This window comes from Natator depressus, chromosome 6, assembly GCF_965152275.1.
Source record: "Natator depressus isolate rNatDep1 chromosome 6, rNatDep2.hap1, whole genome shotgun sequence".
Classification (NCBI taxonomy): Eukaryota; Metazoa; Chordata; order Testudines; family Cheloniidae; genus Natator; species Natator depressus.
In genome coordinates this window covers 73,465,382-73,477,861 of record NC_134239.1, presented here as the reverse complement: position 1 = coordinate 73,477,861, position 12,480 = coordinate 73,465,382, and the positions used below count along the sequence as shown (strand labels likewise).

The 12,480-nt window shown below is 39.5% G+C and overlaps 1 long non-coding RNA gene across 2 annotated transcripts in view; it reads right to left on the bottom strand.

Annotated features, from left to right (window-relative positions):
• Positions 1-5,135: 5,135 nt before the first annotated feature.
• LOC141990105 (uncharacterized) overlaps positions 5,136-12,480 on the bottom strand; it is a 52,514-nt gene continuing 45,169 nt past the window's right edge. For both annotated transcript variants that reach the window (XR_012640076.1, XR_012640077.1), the window contains exon 3: positions 5,136-5,204. This is a non-coding gene — a long non-coding RNA (uncharacterized LOC141990105). The remainder of the gene's footprint in view (positions 5,205-12,480) is intronic.

The following is a 12,480-nucleotide window of genomic DNA, read 5'->3' as shown; positions in this document are numbered from 1 at the left end:
AGACACAGGTGCAGAATCACATGCTCCTCGTCCTCCAGGTCTTCCAGGACATCCTCCACAGTCCCTGCTGCCTCCTCACCCTGGCCCTAATCAGCATCCTGTTGGACAGTGGCAGGTGGGCTTGCCAAAGGGATCATGAGCCAATTTAGGCATTTTACTGGGATCCTTGAACAGCCTGCAGTCAAGGTCTTCATAGAAAGAGCATGTACAATGAGCTCTCCCAGAGCAACTGTTGGAGCCTTTTGCCCTCAGATACAGGAGTCTCAAGTGTGTGATGAGTTCCCAGCACTTGATGAGTTCCCACTTAATGCCCACCTGTTCCAGCTTCCGTGAAATTTCCCGCTGCAGGTGTATGTTCCTGCTACTCCTGGGTAAGTTGTGGAGATGGTGTACTTTGACCACACATTGATCAGCACCAGGGTACAGTTGGTGGGCCAGGCAGCTGTTCTCAGAGCACATTCACCTGTATTAATTTGTAAAGAGTGCAGCAGAAAGCTATTCTGATGCCGTCAGCAGAGCTCACTACTGCTGGTGAAAACAGGGGGACAGGGACCTTTATCACTGGCAAGGCTCAAAAAGAAAAGGGTTCAGTACACAGTAGGAATGGGGGTGAAGAACTATTGAAACCTGAGACCCAGTATACAGCCCTTATCCCTGTCCACACTGCACACTGGCACAAGTACAGGGCCGTGCCACAGCCTAAGATGTGTAATTACTCACGCCCCTCAAGCTTGCTAGCTTATTCAACATCTACTCACCTTCAGACATGTGCTTCCAGGGTTTAGGTGTGGACAATAGCAGGCTATAGTACTACCAAATGTATGGACACATTTACAAATTGCTAGTATAGATGTATCCTAAGAAGACCTTAGTAAAGCTTTTAATACCGGTTCCCACAATATTCTTCCCAGCAAGTTAAAAAAGTATGGATTGGATGAATGGACTATAAGGTGGATAGAAAGCTCTCTAGATCGTCGGTCTCAACGGGTAGTGATCAATGGCTCGATGTCTAGTTGGCAGCTGGTATCAAGCGGAGGGCCCCAGGGATCAGTCCTGGGGCCAGTTTTTTTCAACATCTTCATTAATGATCTGGATGATGGGATGGATTGCACCCTCAGCAAGTTCACAAATGACACCAAGCTCAGGGGAGAGGTAGATATGATGGAGGGTAGGGATAGGGTTCAGAGTGACCTAGACAAATTGGAGGATTGGGCCAAAAGAAATCTGATGAGGTTCAACAAGGACACATGCAGAGTCCTGCACTTAGGATGGAAGAATCTCATGCACTGCTACAGGCTGAGGACCAACTGGCTAAGCAGCAGTTCTGCATAAAAGGAACTGGCGATTACAGTGGACGAGAAACGATATGAGTCATCGGTGTGCTCTTGTTGCCAAGAAGGCTAATGGCATATTGGGCTGCACTAGTAGGAGCATGGCCAGCAGATCTAGGGGAGTGATTATTCCCCTCTATTCGGCACTGGTGAGGCCACATCTGGAGTATTGCATCCAGTTTTGGGCCCCCCACTACAGAAAGGATGTAGACAAATTGGAGAGAGTCCAGCGGAGGGCAATGAAAATGATTAGCGGGCTGGTGCACATGACTTATGAGGAGAGGCTGAGGAAACTGGGCTTATTTAGTCTGCAGAAAAGAAGAGTGAGGTTGGGGGATTTGATAGCAGCCTTCAATTACCTGAAGGGGGGTTCCAAAGAGGATTGAGCTAGGCTGTTCAAAGTGGTGGCAGATGACAGAAAAAGGAGCAATGGTCTCAGGTTGCAGTGTGGGAGGTATAGGCTAGATATTAGGAAAAACTATTTCACTAGGAGGATGGTGAAGCACTGGAATGGGTTACCTAGGGAGCTGGTGGACTCTCCATCCTTAGAGGTTTTTAAGGCCTGGCTTGACAAAGCCCTGGCTGGGATGCTTTAGTTGGGGTTGGTCCTGCTTTGAGCAGGGGGTTGGACTAGATGACCTCCTGAGGTCTCTTCCAACCTAATCTTCTAGGATTCTATTAATGTATTTACAGATAGGTAAGTTTTAAATAGTTATCATAAGTTTCTGAATGAACGATATGGTGCTTCATGCCAAAAAATTGAAATAGCCCTGGAAGTTAAACAGACACCTTGGGTGAAATCTGCACCTACTGAAGGCAATGGCAAAACTTCTGTTAACTCCAAGTAGGCCAGGATTTCACGCCTCATCTTTGCATTTTGGTTCTTTGCCTGCCAACTGCAATAGTATGAGGAACCCTACTGGTTTAGATTAAAAGCAATATCAGAGATATTAAACAACTGCAAATAAAATACACATGAAAATATTTAATATTTAAAATATATGGGAGCTCATCTCTGCCAGTGTGGTAAATTTTGCAACATACAGTAATTTTAAAAAATTAATATACGTGAAAATGTTTCCCTCCTAAAATGTTAGTAAGATTATGGCCTAAAGATACATATTCCTATTCCAAAACCTAAGAACAAAGCCGGGGCCCTCTATGAGTAAGGGTGGGGAGACTTAACACTGAAACAAGATACTAATGGACAGAGACTGAATTACTCCCTTACTCATAGAGTGCCCCAAATCAGCCATGTATCCTGGTATATAAAAGCACTCAAACCAATGCTTAACTCTGAATATGTGTTTAAGTCCCATTGAAATCAAGCTTTGGAGGAAGAGAAAAATTATAATGAATCAATGTTTGAAACCTCCAAAAAGTGACCTAAATTAGCTTTTCCATGGATAACCATGTCACAGTTTCCAAAACTGACAGTTTGTGACCTACCAGGACCATAATCAAATTCCTCCTGACATTCATTGGCAAAGATGGGGAAGAAGGAATTCCTGATTTTATAATGGTATAAATTTCTCATTTCTAGCCACAACGGATTGCAAGATATAGGCCCTTAAACCTTTCATTGTCCAGGACTAATATTTGCCTCTTTTGAGAACCGGAGAAGTATAATTGGCAGGGAGAAATTCCATATATAGGAGTATGGAGAGGAAATAAACTCTTTTGGGTAAGTTTCTTTTTTATTCCCCCCCACCACCACCTCTCTTTTCTTCTTTTAAATGGCGGATGTTCAAAGATTTGGAATATTAGGAGCCCCAGCTGAAATGAATTAGTGAGCAGAGTGCAGGTGTGGTGGTCAAAGGTGCATGATAAATAGCTATCTGTGGTGGATTCTGAGCTAAGTTTCACTGGTAGAAATCAAGAGTAGCTCCATGAAACCCAGTGGCATTACTCTGTAAAACCAAAGCAAGTGAATCCATTCTCAGGTCAAAAAATATTTAGCAGTTATACGGATGTCACAATATTAACCAGTGCTCTAATGTACTGTTCAGGGGGCCAGCGAAATGATGTTTTGGCACAGGCCCTGTGTGGGCAGCTATCCGTCAAGAGCAGCTGTGTAGTGAAAGGTTTGGAATGTCCTCTGAGTAAGACTGGTTGCAGAGCTCTGGGGACTACAATAGTGGGAGGTTCTTGAAATATAAAAGTATCATTCAATAATGAAAAAGAAATTTCACTAATACTTAGTCATACAGCAAGGAAACATGAAAATAAACCAAAACACAGTTGCTATTTTAGTATGTTAAAAAAAATCTCAAAACAAGTTCAGCGTGTTTTACAAATATTTCACTTTTTCAAATGGGTTGTTTTATGGGAAGAACTCAGACTACTGGTCAGACTGTAACAGTACAGAGTATACTGGACTGTAAACATCCTTTAAAAGAGCAAGCACTTCAGTTTTGCTTAGAACTGTAGATCTCAATATGCCTCAGAAGGGGTACTTACTTGAATGAGATCCTATAACCAGTAACAATGGGTCACTGTGGAAGTAATAGTGTTAATTACCATAACATGGGCATATCAGATGTTTCAGATGTCCAAAAAGCACAAAACCCTTCATACCAATGCCCTGTTTTGTTTTGTTTTTTTAGCATAGCAAAAGGACATGGATTCCAGCCTAACGAAATTTTCAAAAACTGTATTGAACTTCCATGACATCCTTTCAAATGAAAAGAACAGAAAGAAAGAGGATAATTTTACCTGGAATATTTCAATAACTCCTCTGTTTACCAGTATGAAGGTACTGTACACATGTTTAAAAATGAAAATGGTGGTAGTGAACTCTCTAAGAAAACATAGTAGACTAAAGCTGTTAAGAATTAAAAGAGGAGTCTGAGAACCGGAGAGGCACTGAGAATCTACCACTCCCATTGACTGAGCTGTGGGTTCGTTGCCCATAAATTCATAAGTAGTCATCATATGTATCATACACAAACGATTTCACTTTAGGAATATATGGTAAATCCTATTAGTGAGCAGGACTTTAGCAGGAACTCAGGGCAGCACTTCTGCAAATCAGGCCAGATTTATTTAGGAACACCAATATTGATTTAGAAGTCTAAGTAGAGGCACCTGCATTTGAAAATTTGAGACACAGAGTTTAATAGAGAATGATCTCCATTCTGTAGATTTATTTTGAACCATCCTATAAAATTTTAATGCAATGATTTCATTTTCTCTGAAATATTACAGGATGATTTTTAAAAATGATTACAGCAAGATTACCATTTTCTTTTAAATTCTACAGGACTTTTTCATAAAGACTCCTTTCAGGGTCTGCAGATTCATCAATACCACCTCTTGTCAATTCCCAAGAACCCACCACTCTAGCTGACTGAGCTGTAGGCTAGTTGCCCATGAATTCATAAGCAGTCATCATATATATATATGACAGACAAGATATTCTACTTAAGGAATATTCAGTGAATCATCACTCCACTCAATGAATGTTATGGCAAGGGACATATCCTAATTTAACAATATAGACATTATTTTAAACAACTAAGAAAATAACTCCTGAGAGATCTTCAGCATAGTCACACAGATTCCTCCATCCCCAGGCAGTGCTCATCAACCCATGCCACCGGAGCTGTTTCTGGATTATATTAACAACATATTGATTGTCATCAAAGAGACTTGAAATTTAGTTTAATTCATTTTCTTTCAACAATAAACATATTATTTATTTGTAGATTATTCCCCCTTGAATTCACTTGTAAAGACATAAAAACTCACAGAAGTTTAACGCTAGTAATTTCACTCAGGAGGATTGTAACGTTTCCGCTTGCTTTCCCATTCTTCAGTCAGAAGGCCAAGAGACAGTCTTCTAACAGCAATGAAACTGGTTTCTCAGAATGCCTGTACATCGTAAAACAGTCATCAGAAGAGAGGAGCAACAGAGCGTAGAAAAGATATAATTTTAAGTAGCATGTGGGAACACTACCAGGAGAGTAAGTGTCACGTCTTGACCTGGGTATGGGAAAAACACAGATCTAATGCATGCCAATTAGATTATGCCATGTTAATAAAGCATGCACTACCAAGGAAATGACAGAAAGTAAAGGATCACCCTAATGATGTGGTACAGAACATAACAGAAAAAGGAATTTCTCTTTGGCTCAAGGTATTTATCCTAAAGTCTTGAAAAATTTGCTGGTATCTTAAAGTAAGAACTCTCGTTAAACCCGAGGAAGCACACATATTTGTAGAACAATGTTTAAAGCCCTTTCCCCCTCTTGCTCTCACAAACACTATACACAAACACTACCTTATGAAGGAGTTAAGGTTCATTAAGTATGACATAAGCCTAACGCAAACCCTTAAAAGCAAACAAAACCCAAAACACCAAACTATGGGATTCCTCCTAACTATGGGACTCCTCCTTACCCTGCCCACACAGCACTTTTCCAGTGACAGTGATAAATTGTGCACTGAGACCTTCCTCAGGCCTCCAAAAAATAAGGAAACACACAATATGCAATCCCCTTTACAGTATAACCCCACTACTAAATACAACCTGAGCAATTTGAACAAATATTCAGCACTAACCTATCTGAACAAGGTGTGTGTGGGTGGTATGTTAGGTGGTTGTGAAGGAAACATGAAGTTGTAATTAGAGGTGGTCAGAGAGGGATAATTCCATTTAATATAGGATTTCAATCTTTTGAAATTTGGTTTCATTCTGACTTTGAACAAAAACCAAACATTTAGAAATTCTCAACGAAAGGGGATGGAGTCCTGGCTCCAGGGCAGTCCACCTGGCCAGCTGCCCCAGAGCTGTGGATTCTGGAAGGCCTGTGCTCCCTGACTTCCAGGGAGTCCAGCTGGCCAGTCTATGTGGTTGCCTACATTCTGCTGGATCTTTGGCAAAATTGAACTCTCTCAGCGAAAGATTGTGATTTCACCAAACTGGCAAATTCCAATAAAAAAAGAACATTTTTCATTCAAATTTTTCCTCACCAGCTGTAGTCATAATTAAGGGATTGTGTTTTTCCGGTGAGGAAGAGTAGTGTGTAGCATGCTATCAAGCCTTTATAATATTCAGGTTTGAAAAGCATTTTTTTTTTGGCTTGGGTCCTTTCCCATCCCATCTTCTAAATAAGTAATATATCACATAAATGTTCACATAAATGAACATAAATGAACTCTTTCTATATTTCTTTGAACTCTTTCTTTGAGTGACTACAAAGACAACAACAGGAACGGTTCAAAATTGGCTGGTTAGTAAGATGTTGAGTGCTGGTAACACTGTTTAATTTTTCTAAAATGCAAGCTATAAATATTTCCCCATTGGTGACAGATAAAAAGTGTTCTATTGTATCAAAAATGATAAAAAACAACATTGATAGACATATTTACTGGTAGTTTCATAATCCCCAGTGGTATGCCAATTTATATTAACTATTATTACACAATGACGTTATGAACACTTGAGTGTGTTTTTCTTCTTCACAGACTACAAAATTGGCAAAGTCTCGAATGATGCAGAATGAGAACTATGATATATATCAGACCATGGGCCAAGTTTGGCCTTCAGAGACATATCATGTCTCCTATAGTCTCTTTAAACTTAGGGAAAATGGATTGCGAAGTGTATAGCCCTTCTTTGGGATATACAATAAAATACTGAAGACAGTTGAATGGTTTCCACTTCTTTTTGCTGTTTTCTATTTCAAAAGTAAGAGAAGAGACAGTTTGGTAACAAGGGCAGAGATGACGTGATGGGCCGTTTGGAAGGAAAATTCAAGAGGGAGTTTTTTTGCTCGTTTGTTGATACTGCTCGAGTGTCCATCGAAAAAAGGTTTGGACAAATGAAGTACCATGAAAAGACCTCTGGCATTTTGTATGACCTCATTAAGCTGCCAGTGAAAAGGAAAACACTCTTGAACAATTGTACAGACCTTCATCAGATGCTGACACATAGGGAACATTCAGGCATCAATGATAAAGACCTCTGTGTCAAATTGGACAACATCTATCACATTTTGCACAACAGGAAGCACTAGCCACTCCAAGTTCTCCAGTTCATTCATGATGCAGAGCTGAAGGACACTTTTCCTAATGTGCGGATAGCTTTGAGGATTCTGCTCATGCTGTCGGTCACAGTTGCAAGTGGTGAGCGTGATTTTTCAACGCTCAGGCTCATTAAAATATATCTTCAATCGATGATGGCCAATGAGAGACTGACATCACTTGCTATTTTATTGTTCATTTTCATGCCATTAGCCAATCTTTGAATCTCTCTGATGTTGCACTTCAGTTTGTGAGACCAAAGGTGAGAAAAATGACTTTTTGAACTAAAGTAATAAGGTTAACATTCTAAGACTGTCACTTACTTGTAACACTATTTAATAATTGTCCACTCACTGTTGGTGCATAGTTCAATTTCTTGAGATTAGTCTGTTTCAGTTATGCTTTAAAATTAAAATGTTTCTATAAGCTTAGAGGAAACAAAGTTTTTTATTTGCTTATATATGTCATGAATACAGATTTACAGATACTAGTGTGCAAATCATTATCTTACATGACAGAGATAACATGCATGCAAATCGTGCATCCAAGTTGTGAAACGGGCTATAAATGCAATAAAAAGTAAGGTATTCAAATTTTTAACAAATGGAGGGGGGGTACTGATGACACTCCTTGCCTGGGGTGCCATTTGGTCTAGGGCCAGCCATGAGTACTTTTATACCAGTATGACTCCATCTAAACTAAGGGTGGCGGTTACTGCTTTAACTATAATGGTATAGTTAGAGGTAAAACTTTCTAGTGTAGACAAGCCCTAAATGGTGAGTTGCTTCCAAGGGAAGCAACTCTGAGGCAAACCACGCTATTCTGAGGTGCCCTTATGTGGGCAGCATCGGAATGTGTATGTGGGGTAGGAGTAGATGCTATTCGTTGAGCTTCTAGAGGCAGATATGTGAACCATGTATATATATATATATAGTTACTCCTTTGTATGTGAGTGGCAAAAATTCAGTCTTGCAGGTTGTTCCAGTCAGGAGGAGAAATTGATCATACAGTAGGGTACTTTTGCTGTAATCTTATTTACAAAGGATGTACCAGGTCCTGTTTCTTTGAACACAAGAAGAACCAAACAAAAGGAAATAGTTTTCCTTGCTCTGGCCCCAAAACTCTTTTAGCCAATGCCAAATCTAGAAGCCCTATCAGGGCTGGGTCAAAGGCAGCCTGTATGCACCAGTCAATTAACAATCATGATTGGGACACAAGTAGCTGGGTCAGGGCTAAACTGGATCAAGATACCAGGAAGTCAGGGTCAGGCACCAAATTTAAGGCTGGAAGCGAGTAGCAAAGTCAGGGATGAACTGGGTCAGAAGCCAGAGTTTTGGGTCCAATAGCAAAGTAAGGTCTGGAGCAGCTTCAAACAAGTAGACTGCTTTGTTGCTCAAACAGCTCCATATGATGGCTTCCTGGTTTATATACCACTCCAGCCATAAATCAGTGCTTATTCAGTCTGTCTCACTTTCTGCTTCTGTGGGTTTCTCCCTTGAGACATATCCACATTAGCTCAATCAGAGCTAGCATGCTAAGAATAACACATAGCTACTAACAGTGCGAGTGGTGAGAGGGGCTAGCCCCCCCATGTATTTATCTAGTATCTTGGAGGGGTACATACTCGAGGTGTCTAGCCCCTCCCACCATTGATGCCGCTGTGGCTACACTATTTTTAGTGCACTATCTCGATCAGAGCTAGCATGAGTATGTCTCTTCAAACAGCAAATTATACTTCCAGCCAGAAATGCAGACTCACCCACACGCTTACCCAAAACAATACCCAGCAAAGCTCTCTGCCCACATACTGCTAATACCTGGAGAGTCATATGCCTTTGTTTTAGGTGGGGGCTGCTATAATGGAGCTAAACTGTTTTATACAGCTGACTCAAATAAAAGATGGCAGTCACACCTCCAGCTCCCAGGCCATTCAACCCAACCCACAACTATATGAATGTGATGGAGTCATTGTCAGGGCATGTAATGTTTCCAATACCATTGTACATAGGGCTGGGTGGGAAATGCTATTCCTGTCCCATGACAATGTTCAACATGTCAACATTTTTCTTGTCTGAAATCAGGAAAAAAAGTCAATATCTTAAAAATACATTGTGAAATGAAAAATCTGAAAATGTTTTTTGTTCAGGTCAATTGAAACATTTCTTTTGTTTGGTTTGACCTTTCCCATTTTTATCAACATTTTAAAATGTAAATTTACTACATTTTTTAAATGAAACATCTTTTTGCCTCAAAACCTCTGAAACTTTTGGGTTGGACAATCTCAAAAGTTTTTTTTTAACCAACAATTTTTCAAGTCGGATGATTCATTGAACCTCACACTGTTTCACAAATAGTTTTGGTTTTGATGAATCTGAATTTTTCTGTGAAAAACCATTTTGTCAAAAAATTCCCAGCCAGCTTCAGTTCTACATCCTCCTCATTCCTTTTAATTAACTTTCATGTCTGTAAGCTAGTTGTCCAGAAGTTCAAGAAAAGGAATCACCACGTACCTAACAGATAAGTCACTCCAATAAGTATATAGTAAAACATTGTTACAACCTCACTCAGTGGGTTGTATGAATGGGGATATTACATCCCAATAGGATAGTTTCTAAATTTGAAAAAATAAGTCAAGGTACAGGTTTGTCAAACTGTACTATAAATTGCTATGACTGCTGGTGACATCCATTTGCTGATTCCTGTACCTTCAATACTATGTCACATGCCTGAAAGCGAGTAGGTGAAAGGAAATTGAAGGGTGTGATAAATGAGTAAAAACACCAGTAATCGAATGGAAACAGGGTGGAATTATCAGATATTATATCAATGATGTTTCTCTGTAATCTATATTATTTGGACAAATTTTGCTTTTCTTTTATTGCTCTTACAAACATTAATGGTAGAAGGGCAATGGTGTTCCTGTAGCCTCAAAGTCTGACAGCTAAGCACACACTCAGATATAAATCCTAATAAGAACTACCTGACAAAGCATGTCCCAATACCCGCAAGGCAAAGGTCTTTCTATGTTGCTTTAAAAGCAGAAGAATGGTGATGGGGGGTAAAACATGGAAGAAAGTGAGATGAATAATGTCTGAGAGGAAAAAAAACACAAGAAATGAAAACTCTACATTTGGCATGCCCTGTGTAATGTCACTGACAATATAAATATAGTACAGATGATGTCAGGCTAACATTAAAGTAAATTTGTTCACAGAATGATCATAACATTACTGCTTTGGGAATCCAGAACAACAGTGAGTCAGTGAGTAAAAAAACACAAAAAAAACCCCAGTGATGATGGGATTAAATAAAGGGAAAACTTCTTTTCTTATATTTCTTAGTAATTTCATGTGGGAGGATAGAGTAATCCCAGAGCATGAACCATTGCAAACTCTAAAAGGGAAAAATGAGAAATGTTTATACAGCAAAACCATTTTTATGGTGAATTCATGTTTGGTATTTTTTTTTAAATTCCTATATGAGAGAAGAACAGTTGTCCTTTGATTTATATCTATGAAAAAAAGGGTGGGGGAAATCAAGTAGAGAACATAAAGTACCACATTCTTAAATCTTTTGGACTAGTTCCAAGAAAAATCTTATTGTCTTTACATTCTGAGTCCCATATAAAGTCATGAAACCCTCCCCATCCCCTCACAAAAGAAAAACGTTCAGGATTTTTTTGCGGGGGTATATTGGTTTCTGCATCTTGGAAACAAACTGCAATTTTATTGAATTAGGTGTGCTCTCTTTGAATACTAGTATTTTCCAGATTGCTAAACAAATGAACATTTAGAAGGATATATACAATACAGTTTAGACAGTTACACACACACAAAAAAACTTGACAATAGTTAGGCTGTTGGCTTGCTGAGACCGCTGCCAATCATGCTGACTCAATATTGTTTCATTGTTTCCTTGTATTCCCACATCTATCTTCTTCTCTTATACTTAAATTATAAGATCTTTGGGGCAGGGACAATCTTTTTGTTCTGTGTTTGTACAGCACCTAGCACAATGAGGTCCTGGTCCATGACAAGGGCTCCTAAGCGCTATGGTGGTAGTAATAATACATAATAAAAGAAAATAATAATATCACAGAGCACAGGTAAACATTTGTATTGTAGATTGTTGTTCACCATCGTGCAGGGGAATGCACTATGAATGTTGTACTTACTGTACAGGCATACAGATTTTTGCAAATATGATTGTGTCCATATACACTGCTATTTAGAGTGAAAATGAGGTTGATATGAACAAGGTACATGAAACCCCTCATAAATGCTGTTTGCATTGCAAATCTGTCCCTATGGAAGTGTTCTCTCTTATTTGTGTTTATTATGATCGATCTGAAATGGTTGAATGACGGCTCTATATGTTTTGTAGCAATACTTTAGTGTTTTGGCTGAGATTTTAAAGGCCACCTAGGGGGTACTGATGTATGATTCCCATTGAAACTAATGAGAACTGTGTGTATCAACCCCTTGGTGGCTTTGAAATTTCATTGTTTATGCTAAATATGATATACTTGCATTTCTCTCTGGCAGCTCCTTTCCTCAAATGCGTAGTTTGTTTTCTGTTCTGCTGAGTATTTTAGCTTCTGTGTGTAAAGCCACTTTTGCCCTGCTCCCCCAAGCTGTGCCAGCTGCAGTTGGGGCACTGGCCCAGGATTTTTAATTTTTCCTAAATTCCCACACACAATAAGCAACCATGTACTTATGAAAAGCAAAGTCTGTGCAGGGCAGGGTCAAATAGCTTCACAGGTCTTTGGGGGATCACATTTGCATCCAAATTAGTTTTCACTTCTCATCTTGGTTCTTACATCTGTTGAATTATTTTTTTCTAGTATGGCTTTGGAGAATTTCTATTTACTGTAAGTTACAGACTCTGTTGATGAGGTCACTAGTTACTTTGAGTGGCTCCTTTATTGAGTAAGGCTAAAACAATAGTGAGCATTGTATTTAATATGTTATTAAATGAATCGTAGCACAGCTGTGGAGAGAGGTAGCCTTAGTAGCCACAGGCTAAAAAGACAGCTGTCTAAGGTTCCACATGGAAGGGAGCACTCTAATATCACTGGAACCAAAGAGGTCACTCAGCAATTGATAAGGCCCAACCCACTTTT